The following is a 26,550-nucleotide window of genomic DNA, read 5'->3' on the forward strand; positions in this document are numbered from 1 at the left end:
CGGTAAGAACATCACAGACGCGTTCTCAATTCTGACCTCTTGGAGCTTGCGTGTTTCTCTCAGGATGGAGTCTCTGTCCCTGTAGTTCAGGATGCGTAGTAGCATGGGTCTCGGATTAGAGCCTGTTGCTAGTGGTTTGGTGGGGACGCGGTGTGCACGTTCGACCACAAAATGTGGGGACAGCGAACCCTCTGGTAGTAGGCCTCGCAGCCATTGTTCCATGTGCTCCTCTGGGTGTCTCCCTTCCCATTTTTCCGGTACGCCTACAAGGCGCACATTGTTCCTTCGCGCCCTGCCTTCCGCGTCCTCTGCTCTATCCTCCAAGAAGTCCACCCTGTTCAGTAGGTCTTGGATGTGTTTAGTCGATTGGCTGACCTGGGGTCGGAGTTCCTGCACGTCTTTTTCCAGGGATACAGTGCGGTCCGCCAGCTTCTTATGATCCGCTTTCAGGTGCGTCAGATCAATGACCACTCCATCTATTTTTGTGGCTAATGAGGTGCGCGTCAGTTGGATGGATTCCTCCAGTCGTTCCATCGCCGCCAACATGGTGTCCAGCTTAGCCGTCGTTTGATCTGGGTCAGAGCCTTTCCCGGATTTGTCCATCTTGCCTTTGGGGATGGTTCCGCTGTTCCCGGTTCGGGTCCTGGTCCCAGCAGACATCTGTGCCAGGGCGCGAGTATTACCTCAGCAGGGAGGGCTGTGCCAGTGGGGTGTGATAAAGCTCGGGTCCGTGGTCGTTCAGGCAGGTCACGCTGCAGTGGCGGTCTCCCGACTCCGGGTGTCAGCTCGCAAGCAGCACAGTGTCCCGTGTCAGGCGGGCCTTCGTTGCCACGCTGGAGTGGAGTGTAGGTGCGTCGTCGTTACAGGCGACCTCCCAGGATCTGGCACACCTCGTGTGGGGCCGTCGGCAAAGGGGGTGTCACGGGTGTCTTGCTCGCATGCCCGTCTCGTTAGGGCTACTCCCAGTCCCTGGTGGTCGGGCCCTCTCCTCGCGGCCCGTCAGACGGTGCACGAGGTTTCGTCAAGGGCCGTCGCCAGTGTTCTTGACCTCAGCTGCCTTCGATGCCCGGGTCCCCTATGTTCCCTTCCAGCCACTTGGCCCGTCCGTTCTGTCCGCGGGTCAGGGGACGCTCTTGGGCAGCGTGTGTGCCAGCCGTCTAGTGTCGGCCTCGGTGGGGGACTGCCCTCTCGTCCCTCGGGCCCCAGCTCCTCCGCTAGTGTCACGTGGCGCCGGGGTCAGCAGTGGGCAAGTGTCCAGTGTCCACTGCAGCCGGCAGGGGGTTGTATGGGGCGAGGCCGGCGAGCGCGGCTAGCGTCGCAGTCCTGTCGCGTAGGCCTCTCCTTCAGGCCTACCAGTGCGCATCGAGCCCCGGTTGGTCAGAGCGCTGTCTGGGTACCAAGGCAGTATGCGCGGCCCACCGGTAGCAGGTCTTGGCAGGTGTGGTGGGGCACCGCAAACGCCGTCCGGTCCCGTCGGGCAGCAATCTGTGTCGGGTGGTCGGGCTTCTCCTCCGCAGCAGCCACCAGTGGCGGTCGGCGAGTGCCTCCGGCTCCTGTCTTCACCCCCGCTCAGGCCCTCGGCGCCCACCCTCGCTGGTCGTCTGTACAGTGGCCGCCCCGCCGAGGAGGCTGATCTGTCGGCCCCGGGCCCCAGCGTCCTTACCAGTCCCGCGTGGTGGCTCAGCGCCGGTCAGCTGCGCAGTTCCGAGCCGTGCGGTCCGGCTTCCGCAGTGGCGGGGGGGGGGTTCAATGCGTGATGCCCAGTGCCTCCGGCGCCTCGTGCAGTTCACCTTCCTGCGTGTGTTGTTGTTCCGCGGCCAGTGCCGCTTATTTGCACTGTTTCGGCCCCCCGGGCCTAGTGGCAGTCCTGGAGCCCCGGGCTGTCCTGGGCGCACGCCGGACGTGGAGGCGGCTCGCGCGGCTGCTGTCCAGTGCCGTCCTCGGTGCAGGTCAGGCGCACCGATCGTCCCCAAAGTTGGCAGGGGGACGGATGACCACACTCCACGGCGGCGCCGGCAGTTTTCGCTGGTCGTGGCCCACGCTGGACAGGATAAATGCGCCGGGTGGGGAAGCTCAGCGCGGAGCTCTACCCGGAGGCGTCCATGTCGTTCGCGTGCTTAGCCACGCCCCCCGTGACCACTTTGCACCTACGTCACCTAAACGATACAACACTAGGAGCACACGTCAGACCCAAACCAAACAATCCCGTCCACAGACTCCATCCCCAAAGAAGAGCAGGGCCCCCCCAATATGCACAGACAAGGGAAAGTCACAGAAGGGCAAGGCCAGAAGATCATTGTGGCAGACATCAGGCTCACATGCTGCAGAGGCATCACCAGAAATTTACTCTCCTATGCCCACAGAGGATGTGTGGCATGTCATGGGTACACCTGGGGAGAGCACAGGGACACAACCACCCACCACATCAACCCCAAAACAAAGTACATCGAGGCAGGTGGAGGAGAGCCCTGTTGTGACCAACCCAGTCATTGAGGCAGAGGAGAGCCCTGTTGTGTCTAGGCCAGTGATTCAGGAAAAGGAGGGCAGTGCTGTGACCAGCCCAGTGATTAAGGCAAAGGAGGGCAGTGTTGTGTCCAGGCCAGTGATTCAGGAAAAGGAGGGCAGTGTTGTGTCCAGGCCAGTGATTCAGGAAAAGGAGGGCAGTGTTGTGACCATCCCAGTGATTAAGGCAAAGGAGGGCAGTGTTGTGTCCAGGCCAGTGATTCAGGAAAAGGAGGGCAGTGTTGTGACCAGTCCAGTGATTAAGGCAAAGGAGGGCAGTGTTGTGTCCAGGCCAGTGATTCAGGAAAAGGAGGGCAGTGTTGTGACCAGCCCTGGCAAGAAGGGATAGGAGGGCACTGTAGACACCACCCCTGGGGGAAGTGGGAAGGTGGGCACTGTAGGGGGTACACCTTCCAGAGAGGGTAAGGTGGTCCAGAGGCGTAGCCAGCCCAAGGGTTCAGCAGGATCAAGCACATCACCAGAGGGAGTGCCAGTGTCTGCCCCTGATGTGGGACAGTTGGTATGGGTGCCTGTTGTGTCACCACCACTTCCCATCAACACCAAGACAGGGAAGCCATTCCATGTTCCCAAAAAGTGGAAGGGCACCCCTCCAACCTCTCCCACCCACACTGTGTCAGGGGTGTGCATGACTCCACCTCCACGTGCCACTGTGCCACCTGGTCCACACAGCCCTCCACCTTGCAGGCCCTCTGTTATTACCACATCACATGGGCCTCTGTCACCCCAGTCAAGTGGGCCTGCTGTCCACAAAACACAGCCAGGTCCCAGTCCGCATGACAGCCAGGAGTGAGTTGTCAACACACTCATGCGCCTGTGCCCCACACAAGTGTGCTAGTCAAGACCATTGTTTGCGACCTGGGTGTGTTGCTGGCCCTGTAGCTCTGCTGTGCTCTACTCTCCCCTGCCATGGACTCTGGCCCTGTTGGTCTGCTGTGCTGTACTCTCCCCTGTGCAGCCTCTCATATACTTGCTGTCTCACCTGCCATGGACACTGGGCCTGTTGGTCTGCTGTGCTGTACTCTCCCCTGCCATGGACTCTGGCCCTGTTGGTCTGCTGTGCTGTACTCTCCCCTGCAATGGACTCTAGCCCTGTTGGTCTGCTGTGCTGTACTCTCCCCTGTGCAGCCTCTCATGTACTTGTTGTCTCACCTGCCATGGACACTGGGTCTGTTGGTCTGCTGTGCTGTACTCTCCCCTGCCATGGACTATGGCCCTGTTGGTCTGCTGTGCTGTACTCTCCCCTGCCATGGACTCTGGCCCTGTTGGTCTGCTGTGCTGTACTCTCCCCTGCCATGGACTCTGGCCCTGTTGGTCTGCTGTGCTGTACTCTCCCCTGTGCAGCCTCTCATGTACTTGCTGTCTCACCTGCCATGGACTCTGGCCCTGTTGGTCTGCTGTGCTGTACTCTCCCCTGTGCAGCCTCTCATGTACTTGCTGTCTCACCTGCCATGGACACTGGGCCTGCTGGTCTGCTGTGCTGTACTCTCCCCTGCCATGGACTCTGGCCCTGTTGGTCTGCTGTGCTGTACTCTCCCCTGTGCAGCCTCTCATGTGCTTGCTGTCTCATCTGCCATGGACTCTGGCCATGTTGGTCTGCTGTGCTGTACTCTCCCCTGTGCAGCCTCTCATGTACTTGCTGTCTCACCTGCCATGGACTCTGGCCCTGTTGGTCTGCTGTGCTGTACTCTCCCCTGTGCAGCCTCTCATGTACTTGCTGTCTCAACTGCCATGGACTCTGGCCCTGTTGGTCTGCTGTGCTGTACTCTCCCCTGTGCAGCCTCTCATGTACTTGCTGTCTCACCTGCCATGGACACTGGGCCTGTTGGTCTGCTGTGCTGTACTCTCCCCTGCCATGGACTCTGGCCCTGTTGGTCTGCTGTGCTGTACTCTCCCCTGTGCAGCCTCTCATGTACTTGCTGTCTCACCTGTGTAATGGACAGTGGCCTCCCTTTTTGTATTTGAACTGTGCATAGTATCTTGCTTTTGGTCATCATTATGTGCCTTGCTGTTGACTACTATTGGTGTACTGCTACATCTTAGCAATATGTGAATAAATACAATTACTCCTGGTGTGTTTTTTGTCGGTGTCGTTGCTGAATTAAGTACTTTTGGTGTTGGCATTTGATTGACTGTGCACCATGGTCTATGTCTCATTTCAACATTGCCACGCTCTTAGCAGGCCTCATATTTTTACACAGGGGTGACAGGGTCTTCTGTCCATACTGTACTTGATGGTGGTGTAATCTGTGATGGCTATTGTACCTGTGGTATTTGTGCTGTGCATGTTTGTGGGGTGTGTGATATGGTTGTGTTATTCATGCCTGTGTGCAGCTTTTGTGCTTGTTATACACACACTGCTTGTTGTGCATGCAGTGCTGTATGTATGTGGCACTGCCATTGCCTGATGTGCATTCCCTGTTGTCATGTGGTGTTTGTTGATTGGTGTTTAGTGTGCCTCTGTGTTTGCTTTGATATGGCAGTGTGGGTTGTGTGATATGTGTTTTGGTGTGTGTGTGTTTTGTCCCTGAATGCTCATGTTCTGTGCTCATGTTGTGTGAGGGTTCCCTTTCCCTTTCCCCAGTTTGGCTGATAGGGTATGTATGTTTGTGTTAGAGTTCAGTATGTGTTCCTGTGGTGTTTGTGTGTTGTTCTTGTGCATGCATTTTTGGTGGCAACCCTGTGTGTGTGTTGTGTTTGTGGCTACACTCAGGGTGTGTGTTTGTGTGTGTGTGTATGTGCTGGCTAGGATTGTATGCCTTCTGTGTGTGTGGCACTGATGATTTTTCATCCTTGTCAGCCACTGCTGTAGTGCCTGTCTACCTGGTTGTGTGCTGTGTGGTGCAGTGAGTGTGTATTGTGCTTGTGGTTGCAGTGCTTGTTGGTGTGCATGGGAGTGCACGGGATGTGCACCTGGCCTGTGACTTGGTGGGGTGGGGTGTGTTGCAGTGTGATTTGGGGTGGTGTATCCCTGTGGTGTTTGTGCCCTGCCCATGCCTTGAAGTGGCCCTGTCTTCTGCATATTGTGCATGTGTGGACCACGGCGGTGACGTGACCGTGAACGGGACATTGCTGCTGGTCGACGGAGGATTTGTGTGTGGAAGATGAGGGGGGCCATGTTGTCAGGTGGGTGATGTGTGTGTGTCCTTGTGGATATATTGTGACCCCCGGCAGGGTGTCTGTGTGGTGCTTGGACCCTGAGCATGCCTGTGTGTTGTGTTTGTATGGTCATGTAGTTGCTTACCTGCGGCGGCCCATCTGGCGGTAGTGTTGGAGGAGCAACATCACCGGATGCATATGGTGGGCTGGGTTCATGGCATTCCGGTCCGGGTATCGTCTGTCACGCTCCGCTGTCCAGTTTCCGCCAGCTCAGGCTAGGCGGGGTCTCCGCGCCGGTGCGTCGACTTGTTTTGGCCATCCTAATATGTGGAGCGGGGCGGACGTCATTCCGCACGGCGGTGCGTCAGGATTGGCTGTCACCGCCGCGGTGCCGGGCGCACTTTGTTGACGGTGTGCGGCGCTCCGCGGCGACGGGAAATGGCCTGTGTTAACCTATCGTAATATGGCAGACGTGACTTCCACAGCTCGCGGCCGGAAAAAGCTGTTTTTCCGCCCCGCAGATACCGCGGTGGTGCCACCGCCCGACATCCTAATGGACCCCTTAATCTTTTCAATGTAAAAGACTGTATGATGTGAATTATTACTTTTTCAACTAAAATAAGTGTGTTTAAAATTATTTCTGTGCCTGTCAATGTTGGTCACTGTGAGGGTTTAAAAAGTGGTTATTCAACATGAGGCACGATCCAATTGACATTTTTAATAATTTTTGGTACAGTCAGAAAAAAAAATTCTGATGAAAAACGATGACCCCGGAACTGTTGAACGTTCCCAAAATGGTCAATATGTTGTGAATCTATCTAGGACCCTAATCAAGATATCCCCGATTCATGCCCGTATATGGTTATAACAAAACATATCCTTATAAAGGCATAGGAATCATGTCCATATCTAGTCATAGCCCATGCAGTCCAAATACGGCAAGGCTACTCCAATAGACTCCTAGAAAGTACAACGCGTTCTTGAAACAAACCAAGCCTCCAGCCGCCCGGGAATTCCCCCTGCTTTTGTTTTGATTTGCACAAGAACTCCTGGAGTCCAGAAAGAACTGTTAGTTCTTAGTGACGTCTTATTTCCAACCCGGCACCTTCCAGGTATAAATATACCAACGTTGCCTTAAGCAAACACACGGTGGTTTGGAGCAGAGCGGCTATCTACTTGCCCGACGCCCAGCTGATGCGAGTGCCGAAGGAAGCCGACCCTCCCATTTGACGCACTGAGAGAGACGCTGTCTTTTCTCCTGCTGAGAAATTCCAGCTCCGGTGTTTCCAGTCACCCTTGCGGGTTGCTGGGAGATCGAGTCCTGAGACACGAGATACAAGACCTCCTTCATTCTATTACCAAGGTACGGAGCTGACTAAATCCTTAAGAGAATTCTTGATTCAGATTCTTGGCAAAAAACCAACTTAACTTAAACTGCAACTTACTTACACCTTCCCACGTATTAGGCTTAGGTCAGGTACACCGGGGTAGGCGTATATTAGAAGCACCAGTTGAGTACGTTAGTCAATGTTTTTATGTATGTATATATTTTATCCATTTTAAAGTATCATATGGCTAAGAAACCATATCAATGTTTTTAAAGTATTATTTCATAATACTACTTTTACTGTACACACTTTACTTCATGATAAGTATTGCAATTGCGGCAACTCATTTCTCTTGCATGAGAAAGAGAACTGCTCAATAAATAACAACTTTTATTGAAAACGCCGTCTCTCTATTTCTCTGCACTCTGGTGAAACTAAGTATGCACGATTGACTGAGTGAAATAAATGTCTATTGTTTTCACACGACTCTAGAGATATACTCTTTATTCTGAGGGAGCAAAGTTGTCATGTTTATGCGGTTGTCAGAAACTAATCCCTTCTTGTCTAAATCAGGAAAGTTAACTCCTTCTTGAACATTCGAGAACGTTTCTAGTGACCTCTGAGCTAGCTGGCAAAACTAATTAAGTCTAATATAGTCAGTAGATGATCTCAGTCCTACGTCTACACTGCTGTTTATATTATTCCAATGCGCAGAGCCTATTGGGAATATAGGAACTACACTACAAATATTGATGAAATTTTAACATTTAATTTTTTGACCGTAAATGACTGTTGGATGTGAATTATTACTTTTTCAACTAAAATAAGTGTGTTTAAAGTCATTTCTGTGCCTGAAATTGGTCTAAATTGAAGCTTCTGAGTAAACAAAACTCTGTAAAAATTGCAATTTTGGTCACTGTGAGGTTATTCAACATGAGGCACGATCCAATTGACATTTTGAATAATTTTTGGTACAGTCCAAAAAAATCAATTTTCTGATGAAAAACGATGACCCGGACCTGTCGAACATTCCCAAAATTGTCAGTATTGATAACTTTTCACATTTAATCTTTTGACTGTAAATTGACTGTTGTATGTGAATTTTCTGATGAAAAACGATAACCACGGACCTGTTGAATGTTCCCAAAATGGTCAATATTGATGAAATGTTAACATTTAATTTTTTGAATGTAAATGACTGTATGATGTGAATTATTACTTTTTCAACTAAAATAAGTGTGTTTAAAATAATTTATGTGCCTGAAATTGGTCAAAATTGAAGCTTCTGAGTAAGCAAAACTCCGTATAAATGTCAATTTTGGTCACTGTGAGGGTTTAAAAAGTGGTTAGTCAACATGAGGCACGATCCAATTGACATTTTAAATAATTTTTAGTACTGTCCAAAAAATAAATTTTCTGATGAAAAACGATGACCCGGACCTGTTGAACGTTCCCAAAATGGCCAGTATTGATAATTTTTTACCATTTAATCTTTTGACTGCAAATGACTGTTGGATGAGAAATATTACATTTTCAACTAAAATAAGAGTGTTTAAAGTCATTTTCGTGCCTGAAATTGGTCAAAATTGAAGCTTCTGAGTAGGAGCAAAACTCTGTAAAAACGGCAATCTTGGTCACTCTGAGGTTTTAAAAAGTGGTTATTCAACATGAGGCACGATCCAATTGACATATTGAATAATTTTTGGAACAGTCCAAAAAATAAATTTTCTGATGAAAAACAATGACCCTGACCTGTCGAACATTACCAAAATGGTCAGTATTGATGAAATTTTAACATTTAATCTTTTGACCATAAATGACTGTTGGATGTAAATTATTACTTTTTCAACTAAAATAAGTGTGTTTAAAGTAATTTCTGTGCCTAAAATTGGTCAAAATTGAAGCTTCTGAGAAAGCAAAACTCTGTAAACATGGCAATTTTGGTCACTGTGAGGGTTGAAAAAGTGGTTAGTCAACATGAGGCATGATCCAGTTGACATTTTGAATAATTTTTGGTACAGTCCAAAAAATCAATTTTCTGATGAAAACGATGACCCAGACCTGTCGAACATTCCCAAAATTGCCAGTATTGATAATTTTTTTTAATTTAATCTTTTGACTGTAAATGACTGTTGGATGTGAATTATTACATTTTCAACTATAATAAGTGTGTTTAAAGTCATTTTGGTGCCTGAAAATGGTCAAAATTGAAGCTTCTGAGTAGGAGCAAAACTCTGTAAAAACGGCAATTTTGGTCACTGTGAGGTTTTAAAAAGTGGTTATTCAACATGAGGCATGATCCAATTGACATTTTGATTAATTTTTGGTACAGTCCAAAAAATCAATTTTCTGCTGAAAAATGATGAGCCGGACCCGTAGAACGTTACCAAATTTGTCAGTATTGATCATTTTTTAACATTTAATCTTTTGACTGTAAATTGACTGTTGTATGTGAATTATTATGTTTTTCAACTAAAATAACTGTGTTTACAGTAATTTCTGTGCCTGAAATTGGACAAAATTGAAGCTTCTGAGTAAGCAAAACTCTGTAAAAATGGCAATTTTCTTTACTGTGAGGGTTTAAAAAGTGGTTATTCAACATGAGGCATGATCCAATTGACATTTTGAATCATTTTTGGTACAGTCCAAAAAATCATATTTCTGATGAAAAACGATGACCCCGGACCAGTTGAACGTTCCCAAAATGGTCAATATTGATGAAATTTTTACATTTAATCTTTTGAATGTAATTGACCATGATGTGAATTATTACTTTTTCAACTAAAATAAGTGTGTTTAAAATCATTTCTGTGCCAGAAATTGGTCAAAATTGAAGCTTCTGAGTAAGCAAAACTCTTTATAAATGTCAATTTTGGTCACTGTGAGGGTTTAAAAAGTAGTTAGTCAACACGAGGCACGATCCAATTGACATTTTGAATAATTTTTAGTACTGTTCAAAAAATACATTTTCTGATGAAAAACGATGACCCCGGGTCTGTTGAACGTTACCAAAATAGTTAGCATTGATTATTTCTTAACATTTAATATTTTGACAGTAAATTGACTGTTAGATGTGAATTATTACATTTTCTACTAAAATAAGTGTGTTTAAAGTCATTTTCGTGCCTGAAATTGGTCAAAATTGAAGCTTCTGAGTAAGAGCAAAACTCTGTAAAAACGGGATACTTGGTCACTCTGAGGATTTTAAAAGTGGTTATTCAACATGAGGCACGATCCAAAGGACATTTTGAAGTTTTTTTTGGTACAGTGCAAACAATAAATTTTCTGAGGAAAAACAATGACCCCGGACCTGTCGAACATTACCAAAATGGTCAGTATTGATGACATTTTAACATTTAATCTTTTGACCATAAATGACTGTTGCATGTGAATTATTACTTTTTCAACTAAAATAATTGTGTTTAAAGTCATTTCTGTGCCTGAAATTGGTCAAAATTGAAGCTTCTGAGAAAGCAAACCTCTGTAAACATGGCAATTTTGGTCACTGTGAAGATTTTAAAAGTGTTTATTGAACATGAGGCACAATCCATTGGACATTTTGAAGTTTTTTTGGTACAGTCCAAACAATAAATTTTCTGATGAAAAACGATGACCCCGGACCTGTTGAACGTTACCAAAATAGTTAGTATTGATTATTTTTTTAACATTTAATCTTTTGACAGTAAATTGACTGTTGGATGTGAATTATTACATTTTCAACTAAAATAAGTGTGTTTAAAGTCATTTTGGTGCCTGAAATTGCTCAAAATTGAAGCTTCTGAGTAGGAGCAAAACTTTGTAAAAACAGCAATTTTGGTCACTGTGAGGTTTTAAAAAGTGATTATTCATCATGAGGCGCGATCCAATTGACATTTTGAATCATTTTTGGTACAGTCCAAAAAATCGATTTTCTGATGAAAAACGATGACCGGACCTGTCGAACGTTCCCAAAATTGTCAGTATTGATAGCTTTTTCACATTTAATCTTTTGACTGTAAATTGACTGTTGTATGTGAATTATTACTTTTTTAACTAAAATAAGTGTGTTTAAAGTCATTTCAGTGCCTGAAATTGGTCTAAATTGAAGCTTCTGAGTAAACAAAACTCTGTAAAAATGGTAATTTTGGTCACTGTGAGGTTATTCAACATGAGGCACGATCAAATTGACATTTTGAATAATTTTTGGTACAGTCCAAAAAATCAATTTTCTGATGAAAAACGATGACCCCGGACCTGTTGAACGTTTCCAAAATGGTCAATATTGATGAAATGTTACCATTTAATTTTTGAATGTAAATGACTGTATGATGTGAAGTATTACTTTTTCAACTAAAATAAGTGTGTTTAAAATCATTTCTGTGCCTGAAATTGGTCAAAATTGAAGCTTCTGAGTAAGCAAAACTCTGTATAAATGTCAATTTTGGTGACTGTGAGGGTTTAAAAAATGGTTAGTCAACATGAGGCACGATCCAATTGACATTTTGAATAATTTTTATTACTGTCCAAAAAATACATTTTCTGATGAAAAACGATGACCCCAGACCTGTTGAACGTTCCCAAAATGGTCAGTATTGATACATTTTTTAACATTTAATCTTTTGACTGCAAATGACTGTTGGATGCGAATTATTACATTTTCAACTAAAATAAGAGTGTTTAAAGTCATTTTCGTGCCTGAAATTGGTCAAAATTGAAGCTTCTGAGAAAGCAAAACTCTGTAAACATGGCAATTTTGGTCACTGTGAGGATTTTAAAAGTGGTTATTCAACATGAGGCACGATCCAATGGACATTTTGAAGTTTTTTTTGGTACAGTCCAAACAATAAATTTTCTGATGAAAAACGATTACCCCGGAACTGTCGAACATTACTAAAATGGTCAGTATTGATGAAATTTTAACATTTAATCTTTTGACTGTAAATGACTGTTGGATGTGAATTATTACTTTTTCAACTAAAATAAGTCTGTTTAAAGTCATTTCTGTGCCTGAAATTGGACAAAATTTAAGCTTCTGAGTAAGCAAAACTCTGTAAAAATTGCAATTTTGGTCACTGTGAGTGTTTGAAAATTGTATATTCAACATGAAGCACGATCTAATTAACATTTTGAATCATTTTTGGTACAATCCAAAAAATCAGTTTTCTGATGAAAAACAATGACCCCGGACCTGTCGAACTTTTCCAAAATGGTCAATGTTCATTAAATTTTAACATTTAATCTTTTGACTGTAAATGACTGTTGGATGTGAATTATTGCCTTTTCAACTAAAATAAGTGCGTTTAAAATCATTTCTGTGCCTGAAATTGGTCAAAATTGAAGCTTCTGAGTAAGCAAAACTCTGTAAAAATGTCACTTTTGGTCACTCTGAGGATTTAAAAAGTGGTTATTCAACATGAGGCACGATCCAATTGACATTTTGAATCATTTTTGGTACAGTCCAAAAAATCAATTTTCTGATGAAAAACAATGACCCCGGACCTGTTGAACGTTCCCAAAATGGTCAATATTGATGACATTTTAACATTTAATCTTTTGAATGTAAATGACTGTATGATGTGAATTATTACTTTGCGTTGGTCTGGGCTGTGAAGAAGCTGAGGCCATACTTGTTTGGTTCCCACTTCCTGATTCAGACTGACCATTGGCCCCTCAGGTGGCTCATGCAAATGAGGGGCGAGAATCCCAAATTGTTGAGGTGGTCCATTTCCCTACAGGGGATGGACTTCACGGTGGAACACAGACCCGGAGTAGACCACGCCAATGCTGTAGGTCTCTCTAGGTTTTTCCGCCTTAGTGATGAAAACTCCCTGGAGGTTGGGTAGTTCTCCCCACTTTCAGCTGGGAGGACACGTGTTGGACCTGTCAGCCTTAGGGTGGTCTTCCCCTACCTTTTTGCCCTTGCGTCTCCCATTTTCACTGTACATTTTTGTTGGACCTAGGACTCTGGGCGCCTCAGCACTGCTAAACAGTGCTGAGGTGCAGGTCCTCTCCCCTAAAACCTTGTGAGGCTGGCATATCTGCCACAAGCCTCTGCTACCGCAGTAAGGCTTAATCCTCCATAGGCTAACATTGGGAACCCCCCTTATGGGATCATTTCTGACAGGGACCTAATAAGTCTGTCATGTTTGGTCTTGTTGGACTGGGAGCAGGGAAACCTTTCCACTGATATATGGGATTCGGGCACTACTACGCTAGGGATCCCACTTTTTGAAAGTGGACCTTTTCCTGCCTACACTTAGATTGGGCACTGTAGCCTCCCCCCTCCCCTCTGCATACTGATAGCTGCCTGGGTTGGGAGGTGGGAGTGGTGATTCACACCTTCTCCCCTGGGATGGGCTGTGATGGGCTGCCCACTGTAGCCTTAACGGCCCTGTCTCTCGTCAATGTGACAGCCAGGTCAGGGAAGGCAGGGAACATCCCAGAACTCCCTGGACTCTTCCAGAAGCCCCTGCCTCAAGACCCTTCCAAAGACTTCCACCACTTTCTAGCCACTGAACTGTAGAATATATAAGGGAGGGTCCTGGCCTCACATTCTTGTTACACTGATAGATCACGATGAAACCCTGTTGGATTGAGGACTGCTGCGCAAGAGGATTGCCACTGGGAAGGAGGCTGACCGCTCCAAGGAACTGCTGCCCCACAACGTGCTGACCTGCCCTACTGTCTGCTGATCCTGCCCTGCTAGGAGGAACTGGAAATAACACCTCCAGAGTGTTTCCAGCACCCTTTTAAAGACTGCCTCTGCAGAGCTCCTAAGGACAACAACCTTTTCTTTAAGAAAGCCCCCTCTGCAGAGCTCATAAAGGCACCAACGTGATTCTCCTCCAAGAACTGCCCCAACAGCCTTTTTGGGGACTACCACACTTAGGGGAACTATCTTTCCGGATCTGAAACATTTATAAACAGCCCCTGGGGTGCTTGGGAACCACCATGACTACCCTGTGCCTGTCTCTCCTGGCGGCGCAACTGCTCAGCCTCAAATCTGCCTCCAAAATCACAGCCGGGACCTGAGCGCGCAGTGTAGCGCTGAGAAGCCAAGTGCTGTACAGCAGTAGGCACCGCCGCTACTCCTGATTTGAAGGCAAGGTGCAGCTCTGCGCAAAAGTGGCACTGTGCGGCCGTGACCCACGTACTGCCCAAGGAAATACTGCCTAGGCACGTACACAGCCGCTGACCGGGATTGCAGGGCTATTTAAACTTGGCTCCCGTAATCACCGCCGCGACCCGGGAGCTTCGGGATCCCTGGACGCGTCATCGCTGGCATCAGGAGAAGCCGCGCAGGGATTGGTGCGACGTCAGCCCCAGGCCGCACTGGGATTGGTTGCAGCCGCCGGGAGTCCCGTCGCGTCATCGCCTGCCGCTCCCTCATTGGTCGTGCCTCGAGGGCTTCCCAAGCTTTGGCCGGGATGGGAAGAGTTGCCCCGAAGACTGGAGAGTGCCCCGGAGGAAAGGAGAGCTCCCCTGATGATGCCTTGCTCGCCCTCCAACCGTAGGTAACGGACAGCGTGTAGCGTTAAGCTGCCGCGCGGGGAAAGCTGGCAGGAGCGAGTGGTAGGCGGCGGGGACGGCCCCCTTTGTCAACAAGTGCCAGTGACTGCACCAGAGCACGCACGCTGGGGACTGCCTTAGAGTGAATAGCGGGACTGCTCTCATTTACTAATGGGCCGCCGAGGACAGTACCCCATAACATGGTTCTGTGATCCCACATTGGGGGCATGGTTTGATCGTCACGGGCTGCGAAGTTTGCATTAGAGATTCTGCCAGTTCCTGAAGAGCACCGCGCAGTAGTAGAGCGTGGGAGGCCCTACACACCAGACATCACCTGCATTAAGAGACCTCAGTATTTTAAGTCTAGATTTCGTTTTCCCACTGGACCCTCGCCACCACCTTAGTTTGTGCTGGCAATATTCAAGGGAGTGACCCTTAGAGGACTACCAGGATTGATGACTGTTTTTCCTCATGACAAACCTGACAATTAAAAGCTCCTGAAACCTATGGACTGTTCTTAGTGGGTCTTATCTTGCCTGGAAACTGGATTCCTGTTAGGATTACCTTGCCTGGAAACTAGATTTATCTAACCATTGATTTTGCCCAGGAACTGGACCTATCTGATTATTGATCTTGCCTACAGCTGCATTTACCTGATGATTGATCTTGCATAATTCTTAGATTAAGATATTTATATTTTTATATACAAACTGGTGTGGTGCCCCTTTTGCGCATGATTTACTGTGTTACTATTGGTGTGTGTTGCGCAAATCATTTACACATTGCCTCTAACGTTAAGCCTTACCTCTCTGCGCCAGGATACCCTGTCGGAAGCGGTGGTCCCTACTTGGACTAGGGTGCGTACCCCAGCCAACCAGAGACCCCGGTTCTAACAGCATCCTAACGGCATTTGCTCCCTCCAAATCGGATAAGGAATGGGTCTTTCTAACTGACTCGGAAAGGTTTCAAACTGACCGAGTATGATGCGAGTTAGGCATTAGGAATATCCCAATCCAAACCCAACGGCATTTGGAACGACCAAGCCATACGGAGCAGAATTGTACGTCTGTACGGGCTGCATTTCCAAATGACCAAATAAGCTGCTGGATTTGGACAGCCTTTCCGAATCATGTCGTCTGACTTGAATCGGCAGTCGGAATCAGACTTTGGGGGCCCGTAGTGGGCCCCCTTCACCTGGAGCCTTCCCAATCAGGCCATTGGGGGTACCCATGGGTCTTCCATTACCAGCCATGCAAAGTGTGGCAGGCACCAGGGGGTGCCCGACGCAGGGTGGCCAATTTTCTGCAGCCACCCCTTTCTTCAATGGGAGCCTATGCATTAGGTTGGAACAAAGGCTCCCATTGAAGTCAATGAGAGTCCAACTAAATCGTATCTAGAAGCATACGGATGCATCGTACTCAGTCGGTTGGACTCTCCCGATCCAATTCTGTTGAAAACTATTCCCAAACCCATTCTGTTGGGAAGCTTTCCAAACAGCATCAGAATCGGGCCCTTAGTGTATCTTACCTTGCCATATTATTACCAGGAATGGCATTAGTACAAAAACTAAACTTGTTGAAGTCATTAGAAATATACCTCCTCCAAAATCCAAAGAGGTTGTGAAATCATTTTTAGGTATGGCTGAGTTAAGATTTTTTGTGTAAAATGTGTTATTTAAGGCCCCTCCTTAAAAACAAATGCAAGTTTGAATGGTCACCTGAACACCAACTTGCATTCCCAGAAGTGAAAAGTGCTATATGTTTGGCACCTAATCTTCAGTGTTATGATTCTTTTACTCCTACTTTTATTACAACTGATGTCAATGGAAGGGTCTTGCTGCTGTTCTGTCTCAGACATGTCAAGAGTGTGTAAATGCATATGCTTCATGCTCTTTGTCTCTTTTTGAGGAGTGGTACTTGGTTATTGAAAGAGAAACTTTGTTGTGTGTATGGGTGATGGAATATAAGTATGTTTGGGGACCGAATTTCACCCTAGGTTGTGACCACAAACAACTTACCAAGTTACTTATGACAGAGAGTTTTGTGTCTGCATGTAGCAGAATTGGTAAGATGTCAATGTGTCTGCAGGATTTTATTTATGAAGTACAGTATGTGTCTGGAAAGGAAAATGTGCCTGCCTATTTTTTAAGCAGAATGTCTTTACTCTTGGTAGAGTTGAATATTAAAATTTTCTGTAGCTTGCGTTATGAGCGCCAAGAATGGTAATTAATCTATTTCTGAGCACAAATGGTGTTCGGCGTATGATTCTGATGCAGTTTTGAAAAAGTCAAAACGCCTATTAATAATGGTTGGAATACCGAGTACAAAAGTGATCCAGATCTCAAGTGTTTTTGGGAAATATGTAATAAGTTGAGTAGCATCTTGACTTGTGAGTAGCATCATGCCTTTCTTAATAAGAGGCAATAAAGTTATTCCTCCAACACAGTTAAGGGCAAAGGTTATTGCACTTTTGCATGAAGGACAGTTAGGCATCGTGAAAACCAAATGGATGATCAAAGAATTGTATTGGTGGCCTGGGGTGGACATTGCCATTGAGATATTCTTTAGGGAATGCGTTGAGTGTCAAACTGCAGAAAAATCACATAAACCTTTGAATTCTCCTTAGTGCCTGATTGAGTGTCCTTCAGGACCATGAGATGTTCTTGCTTTAGACATCATTGAACCAATTACTTGGGATGATGGAACGTTTATAAATCATTGTTCTAATTTACCTTTTTTCTAAATGGGTAGAAGCAGACGTTGTTAACAAGGTGGACATAGGGTCTATTCTTAAATTCCTTAGTAAGAATTTTGCCAAGGAAGGTTTTCCTGCAGCCATTCTTACTGATAACGGCATACAATTTAAGTCTATTCACATGTTAGAATGTATGCATTACTCAGGTATTAAACATAGAATTATATCATTGTATCATTCTAGTGAGAATAGTGCTATAGAAAGGATTAACAGTAATATTAAAGCAACATTACAGATTTCCAGGGTGTCTGTAAAGGATTTTGTGTGCGAACTGGAAAGAATGTTATGGGCATACAGAACTACTACTGTGGATGCCACTGGGTTGTGTCCTTTTGTAATTATGAGGGAACGCGTTCCCATTTCTAAAGATAATCCATGGTGGATAAAAAGAAGTGAATTGGTGCATTGGGACCTGACTGATGTGAAACGTTGCATTCGACTTACTCAGAGTAAATATAAAAATCACTTAGACAGTCACAACAGTGCCAGAAATGTGAATGTGTATGTTGGACAATGGGTATGTGTAAAACTGGGGAAAAAAGTATGCAAAGATGAGAATAAGTTCAGTGGGCCTAAGAATGGTAATTAATCTATTTCTGAGCACAAATGGTGTTCGGCGTATGATTCTGATGCAGTTTTGAAAAAGTCAAAACGCCTATTAATAATGGTTGGAATACCGAGTACAAAAGTGATCCAGATCTCAAGTGTTTTTGGGAAATATGTAATAAGTTGAGTAGCATCTTGACTTGTGAGTAGCATCATGCCTTTCTTAATAAGAGGCAATAAAGTTATTCCTCCAACACAGTTAAGGGCAAAGGTTATTGCACTTTTGCATGAAGGACAGTTAGGCATCGTGAAAACCAAATGGATGATCAAAGAATTGTATTGGTGGCCTGGGGTGGACATTGCCATTGAGATATTCTTTAGGGAATGCGTTGAGTGTCAAACTGCAGAAAAATCACATAAACCTTTGAATTCTCCTTAGTGCCTGATTGAGTGTCCTTCAGGACCATGAGATGTTCTTGCTTTAGACATCATTGAACCAATTACTTGGGATGATGGAACGTTTATAAATCATTGTTCTAATTTACCTTTTTTCTAAATGGGTAGAAGCAGACGTTGTTAACAAGGTGGACATAGGGTCTATTCTTAAATTCCTTAGTAAGAATTTTGCCAAGGAAGGTTTTCCTGCAGCCATTCTTACTGATAACGGCATACAATTTAAGTCTATTCACATGTTAGAATGTATGCATTACTCAGGTATTAAACATAGAATTATATCATTGTATCATTCTAGTGAGAATAGTGCTATAGAAAGGATTAACAGTAATATTAAAGCAACATTACAGATTTCCAGGGTGTCTGTAAAGGATTTTGTGTGCGAACTGGAAAGAATGTTATGGGCATACAGAACTACTACTGTGGATGCCACTGGGTTGTGTCCTTTTGTAATTATGAGGGAACGCGTTCCCATTTCTAAAGATAATCCATGGTGGATAAAAAGAAGTGAATTGGTGCATTGGGACCTGACTGATGTGAAACGTTGCATTCGACTTACTCAGAGTAAATATAAAAATCACTTAGACAGTCACAACAGTGCCAGAAATGTGAATGTGTATGTTGGACAATGGGTATGTGTAAAACTGGGGAAAAAAGTATGCAAAGATGAGAATAAGTTCAGTGGGCCTAAGACGATTATTAATATCTTCACTGATGTTGTTAAACTTGATGATGAGACTGTACGCCATATGAGAGATATTTCTGTGGTCAAAAATGGTTCAATTGGAGTTCCTAGTCATGATTCTGATTCTTATCAAAATAAGTTTTGATGGTTCTTGGATGGAGTTGGGCATAATAATTCTTGCAATCGGGTTGGTGTAAGTGATGCCAATACAGATGATGGAATGACTCCTACTACTTCTAGAAGTACTTTTGAAGATACTCTAAGAATCCCTGTTTTAAAAGGGCATAGTAATCCATTGTGCCACTATGGTGCCCAATGTTCAGAGGAACCTGTGTACTGATGTTAACATAAAGGATACATTTCAACAGCTTTCTTTGGTGGAGCCTGGAAGTTTATCTCCTGATGCCAAAGTAAATTGATCTGGTAGGGTTAGTAAGTTGCCTTCTAAATTCAAAGACTTTGTCATGTATGAGTAGTTGTTTTCATGTTTTGTGGTTTTTACTTTCTTCTTTTTGTTTTCTTTAATTTCTTTCTTTGTCTTCACTTTTCTTTTTTTCTAGGTTTAGTCAGTTATGAAAAAAAGGCAGGGGGAACATATACGTAGGGTTATGTTCTTTTTATTATTGTTCAAATAAAGTGTGTGAGTGCGTGCACTTGTTCTTGTTGGTTAGAAAGTTGGGAGGATTCCTGGGTGCTAGGGGACAGTTGGAACGGTGACAGTTGAGACCGGGATTAGAGTGGAAAGCTGATGCCTCTCTCTCGCTCTCATTGGTGATTCATCTAAATAAAGAAGTTTACTACTCATGGTGTAAGAATCATCATTACCCTACACGTTGTTCATTGTATACTTTCATACAAGATTAGCTCCTTTTCTTAGCACTCTATACAGGGTGAATACATCGAGTTTATGACAACATTTACTCTCTGCTGACACCTATGTATTGGTTGGTGCATGGTGGCATAGGCTTTAATGAGGAACATACCTTTGGTCTGAGACAACAGGGTTTATGATTGTGTTTGCTAACTCCACTGTCAAAATTCATAAAAAGTAACTAAAATGTTTCCAAAATACATCAACCTCTCTTGAAAGCCATCTACACCTTAATACTGAAATGAATCAAAAGACACCTACAAATTAAACACATGCCACACAAACAATGAGTTATGGTTGAAAAAAACACTGTCCATTTAAATATGGCACTTTATTTTGTAAAATGTTTGAAATTTCAACAGCAACAAACGTATTAAAATAAATACAAACAACTAAGTGACAGTCCAATTACCACCAGAATACCAATATCTCTCTAATATTTGTAATATTCATTTTTTACCATTTTTGTTTTCATTACTAAGGTTGTTGGCAATGACATTTTAACTGTGACAAATTATCAGCACTCCCTTAAATAACACAAAACAGTTTTTTAAAACATAATATATTATTTAAAACTTTAGCCACGGACTCTATACTTTAATTACAATATATTGTGAAGTACCTTCAAATGAAGCAGTATCTTGATGGCAACCGAACACACCAAATTCTGTTACTCCCAAATCAAATGACCTCTTTTGAGTACAAGTCAAAGCGATTACACTTGTTTCACCCCCTAACCACCAAGGGCAATCTCCGGTGTCTGTGCTTATGCAACAGATACAAGTATCTGAACCTCTAAAGCCTTGCAGCGAATCATATCAAAGCTTTTTTTGGGTCATGTAGTGGGATTTCCACTATGAGTTGACCTTAATATTACCTCACTCTTGCTTGCTTCACACAGCAAATATATCTTTTCTACAGTACATGTACTACTTGGGCCATAATTACCTATAATGAGCATTATAAGCTTTTAATGTGACATAATACTTAACATTCAATTCTTGTGCTTTATTTCTCTTGTCTTTTGGTTGTTTTATAAACTTGCATCCCCATACTACATCACGATTTGCCTCTGGATTATGTACGCAACTTTATCCATTGGACTAGAGATTATGCCATTAATTGTAGTATTGACAGGGATCTTGGATTACCAAATTTAGACCTTACTTGGATTGGTCACAGAGGTAGAAAATGTCATCAATGTTTTCCAATAGTTGAGAGCATTTTAGATTGGGAGCACACAGACCTCATTATAGTGCACTGTGGTGGCAATGACCGAGGCACAATAAAAGGGGTTGGACTTGAAATACAAATGAAGGAAACCTTTTCTCAATTGATGTTTCTATTTTCTCACACAGTCTTTGAGTATTCCAACATTATGTCAAAGTCAAAAGTGGCAGAGTTCAAAACAAGTTTGTCCTAAGATTGAGAAATCCTGGAGACATGTAATTGTATGGGGAGAGACTGGCCTCTCTGCTGAGACCTCTCCCCAGGGCGACAGGCATGCATAGTTGAGTGTACAGAATAATTGACCTCTCGCGGAGACCTCTTCACATGGGGATGGGCTTGTGGAGTGTGAAGGTGTGAAGAGGCACTGGCCTCTGCACTGAGACATCTCCCTAAGGTGACTGGTATGCACAGTAGGGTGTGGGTCGGAGTGGACTCTCTGCTGAATCCTTTTCCTAGGTCAATGGGCTTGCATGTAACGGTGTGGGGCAGGACCGACTTCTCCACTGAGACCTCTCCCCAAGGTGACTGGCATGCGTAGCAGGGTGTGAGGAGCCAGAGCTCTGGATGCAGCACTTCTATAAGCTGAGTTCTCATAAAGCTCCAAATTTTAGCAGAGATTCCAACCACACACATGCACATGTGATGTGGTTGGGATAAAATTGATAGTGCCTGCCATTCACATGAATGATGTGTGTGTGCACACAGTGTGTGCTGAACTCTACCCCTGTCTGTCAGTTTTTCTGTTGCTGCATGGGTTACTTTGTCTGTGTTCATTATGCCGTTACGCCACTGCAATTGAGCTAGTCCATGTGTTTGAGTTATTATTTTCATGGGTGATGTCTGTGACAGTTTGCATTTGGTGTGTTGTTCATTTCCTGTATCTGTGATCCTGTGTCCAGTGGTAGCAGAGGGGCAGGTATGTTAAATAGTTTTAAATAAAAGAAAAGAAATACAAAGTCACTTACCTGCCGGCGCAGACATGACCTCCTCATTTTGGTCCTCTTCTATTCCTGACGTCACGTCCAGGGCTCCAACTAACTTACTTAACCAATCCTGGCACTGCTGTCATGCTGTTAACCATCATTCGAGAAGCTGCAGGATTAGAGGGGGTGGCCTCTCTTGGCACTCCCCAGGACACTGTAGGCTTCTGCAGTCTCTCAACCCAGCTGTCTAAAACAGCTGGGTTGAGAGGTTTATAGTGCTCATGTCAGGCTGGCCGTCGCAAGATGGCTGGCCAAAGTGACATGCACACTAAAAACTAGTGCACAGCCATCCCCCCCACTGCTGTCACTCAGCAGGCCACGCCCTGTCCTGACACTTGGTTCAGGACAGCTTGATGAAAAATAGAATGATAATAAATCAACTTCATTACCGTTTTATTTTTCGTCTCTGGGGCATTTCTGGAGGGATTTTAGTGGGGTGACGCGCCTCTGCTCAAATGAAGGAGGCGACCCTGCCTCAGTTCCTATGGCATTGTTTTATCCTAGTTGGTTCCTACGGGAAGGAATGCTGAATTCAACAAGGGATGGGTTTATGCCTTTATTGCCAGTCTGTTTCAACTCTGGGAAAGGTGTGCGATAGTTTGTGGGCCTGTGTTAGATGCAGCATGGTGTCTTTTAAGTGGTGTTAAGGGTTGATTTGAGAAATGTTTTAACAATCATAGCAGGGGATTTTTAACTGTGTTGTTGTGTGGTAAAAGAGTATACAATATTTGAAATGCCTTATATCATTAATACATTTACTAGACTATTCCAAGTAATTAGGACCCCTTGGCCCAGATATACTAACATTTAGCGTTGTGGTTTTGCCACTTTATTGTGCAGGCACATCTCAACATTTTATTTGGTATTTCCTAAGCCATGCAAGGGCCGCCTTGCATGGCTTGATAAAGAAAATGTAACGCAATGCCTTGTGCTGTGTTGGGTGACACTGCGTCTGTAACCTATTGAAGTGGCATACGTGGGAAACGTCCATGTTCTAGGCATGGAATATGCTAGAGCATGGACTTTTACAAGCACCCACTTATGGATTTAGGCACATTACTGGATTTACTAAAGCTAGAAAACTTGGGAATGTGTCAAAATGCTACACCTTCCCCAGTGAGAACTAACAAAGAGAAGTTTCTTCTTGTTACTTCCCCTTTCTATTCATGATGCATTCTGCATCACACATAGAAAAAGGGAAAAGCCTTACAAGATTGTGTTTCTGCAGGAAGGCAAAAATAATCCTCTGTAACGCAGGCACCCTTGCACCTTGGTGCAAGGGTGCTGCATTGGGGCTAGGCACCCACAGGTGTGCTAGCACTAGGAGGGAGCATTCTCCCATTCCCACGATGCAGGACAGCAACTTTGCTTGCTCTCCTGCATTGTGTAGACATTTGGTAAATTAGTCTGCGGCTCTCATTTAACAAGTCAATGCATTCTAGGAGTTGCACTCACTTGGAGACATGAAGTCTTAGGTATCATTATCTATCACTAACTATGGTATGCTGGATTCAGAAAGTGACACAAAGGGGACTGTGTTTCGGAGACTAAATTAGACAAAGCAAAAAATCCTTGGTCTCTCCACTCAAATCGAAGAATGCATCCTGCTCTACCTGATGGGAGCTGGTCGCATTAGCAAGTGTAGGTACCCCATGATTTCATGTTGTCGTGGACACCATGTTCCGGTTCTAGGTGTTGATGTAACTCATTAATTCAATCTGCTAGTTGTAGTCCTGTTTCACATGAATTGAACTATTTGTACAAATATTTAGATTTCAATGGTTTGTAAAAGCAAAGACAGATTAAAATATAGGGGCATATTTACAAGATAATAATGCAGCGCGTGCTGCAAGCCATCTTGCTAAGCTGAGCTGCGTCATTAGGAAAGTGCAGGCATGAATCGTATTTACAACCGATCCCTGTGCCTTCCTCTGCGCTGGTGCAAAATAGGCTGCCTAGCACCAATGCATGCACCCTTACACCATGGTGTGAGGGTGCCTGCATTGTAGGGATGATTGTTTTTATGCAGGAAAAACAAAAACAATAATTGATTGTGTTTTCCTCCTTCTATGTGTGCTGCAGACATAGAAAGAAGAACAAACAAGGTGTAGTTAAGGTATTTATCCTTGGTGAGCAAACTTTACTAATCTCTGGTGAGGTATTAGACTCTGGCTCATTCCCAGGTTTCTTAAACCTTGTAAATCGGGGAATGTGTCAGAATCCATTGGTGTTGCGAGTGGAACATTGAAGGCAACACACAAGGAAGGCCAATTTCATGCAGAGTAATAGGTGAAAGGGGCTGTTAGAAATGGGATTTCTGGTTGGCTGAGGCTTGCGCCAAAGCCAGGCAGAACCCACCACTCTAGTCAGGGTGAGGGGGAAACACACACTGTTGATAACCCCTGCTCACTCCCTTGGTAACTTGGCACGAGCAGACAGGCTTATCCCCAAGGCAATGTGTAAAGTGTTTGCACTAACAAGCACAGTAACACAGTGAAACACCACAAATGTATACCACACAGGTTTTTATAAAAATATAAATATCTTTATCTAATTTAGGCAAGATCAAATCGACATATCCAACATACATAATAAACGTAATTTCAACTACAAAGGGTTCTCTTGTAATGTTCTTTTGATCGAAAATAGCTTGTTGTAGCAGTAATCCTTTTCATTGGCCAGCAGATCGTGATAAACAAACAGAGTCCACTGAAATGAGCACCCGTCAGTCCCCCTAAGCACCTGCATGCAGTGCTCTTCCAGTTGGGACACTTTCCCCCACGAGCCTGCTAACTCTACGCTCTGTGGTGGTGGAAAGTATCCCCCACGTGGTGAAAAGAAAAACAAGCAGGCCCCTGGGAGCGGACCCGGTACTGCAGCTCTTCTGTTTTGCCGGTACGGGCCGCACTGATGGCTTCAAGAAGGGGGGGTGTTACCTCAATCAGCTAACTCCGTGATCAGCGATAGTTACCGCATGCCCCAAACGCTCACAGTTGTAGCCGGAGACCGGTACAGGGCCTCGGTACCGCAATCCCTAATTACGCTGTTGTGAGCGGTGATCCGGGCAAGGTTCAAATAAACATGCACAGTTCGGCTTGCGGGCTCAGAGCACTGATGCGAGCCTTAAATGAGGGGCTGGGTTCTTTACTGCTGCATGTACCACGGATTGGACATGGATGTTAGCCTCAATCCCAGGCTGGACAGGGGATCCTGGCAGCCCCACTCACTCGAGTGCAACTTCTCTCGCCTGATGATCGCGTCCGGGCCTCGGATGCACTTTCAGGAGCTCAGCGCGGCTCCACCGGTGCCCGGCCCCCGTGCTGCTAGGCAATACTTGATGTGGCCGCCAATCCTGGTGCAGCTGCACCAGGTGAAGCCTCCTGGTTGCTGGGTGATGCGCTGCCCCTCCACCAATCCCAGCATTGAGGGGGCGTTTCCTCGAGGGCTGCTCTGGTGCCGCAGCTCATACTCGGGCTCGGCGAACTCTTGGCGGTTCCCGATTTGAGCACAGGTACACCCCTCAGCGTCGGGGCAGGGTCAGGCTTCACAACAGAGCACACCCTGATCCCCGCTGTTCTCTCTCTAAATTGATACCATGTACGTTAGGTACTTACCAGATTAGTTACTGGGTCACCCTTGTGAGACCCTGTATAGTGTACCATAGGTACCCAGGGCATAGGCGCACCCTTGGCCTACCAGGGCTGCAGCATGTATTGTGCCACCCCTGGTTTGCCTTCCAAACTGACACCACAGGTCTGTTCACACTGCCAGGGTAAGATGGTGTAATCACCCCTTACTTAGATATTGTATACCTATACCTATATTTATAGATAGACACATATACACCTATAAGTCACTCCTATGGCAGTCCTTAACAATCCTGGAGGCTTGGTTTTATGTGAGAGGGTGCCCTAGCATTAGCTGAGCCCCTCTGCAGCTTTAGGAACCATCTCCTTACAGCTGTTCTATGATATGGCCATACCATATACTATTAAGAGCATTATAATCCTCGCGATTAATGCTAACTTTGGTTTGGCTTTATCAGAACATGTCGTGTAAGGTGTCAAAAACTTTAGAATACTAACCCCCCACCAGTTCTGGGGGTGGGGGTAGGGGTAGCATTACACCCTTCTAGAGGGAGAAGACATGTAGTTACTGGAAAACCCGGTTAAAGTTAAACAGAGCCTCAGCATCACAAAATGAATGCTGCTGCCACAGACACGAGTCTGCCCTCCTGCTGCTGGATGAAACTCCGGCAGGGGAGGCCTGGACAATGGGTTTCCTGTCCAGGGAGGTGCTGGCACCTCCCCAGACAGGCTTTAGTGTATTGGGACAGGGAGGGCTGCATTCAGTGAATGCTTACCAGACACTGCCTGGGGCACACAAGGTGCTACATGCATTTTCCAGTTGAAACCGGTTGGTGGGGCACTCTGCCCCAGCTCTGGTGTGAAACTGGACAAAGGGAAAGGGGTGTAACCACCCCCTTCCCAGGTCCACCCATAGGAGGGTCCTTAAAGGTAGTCCAGCCCCTAAACTTAGTATACGTATAGGAACCCAGTCCCTAGGACTTTAGATTACCCTAGACAAACCTCT

The sequence above is a fragment of the Lissotriton helveticus genome, chromosome 6, assembly GCF_964261635.1.
Source record: "Lissotriton helveticus chromosome 6, aLisHel1.1, whole genome shotgun sequence".
Classification (NCBI taxonomy): Eukaryota; Metazoa; Chordata; class Amphibia; order Caudata; family Salamandridae; genus Lissotriton; species Lissotriton helveticus.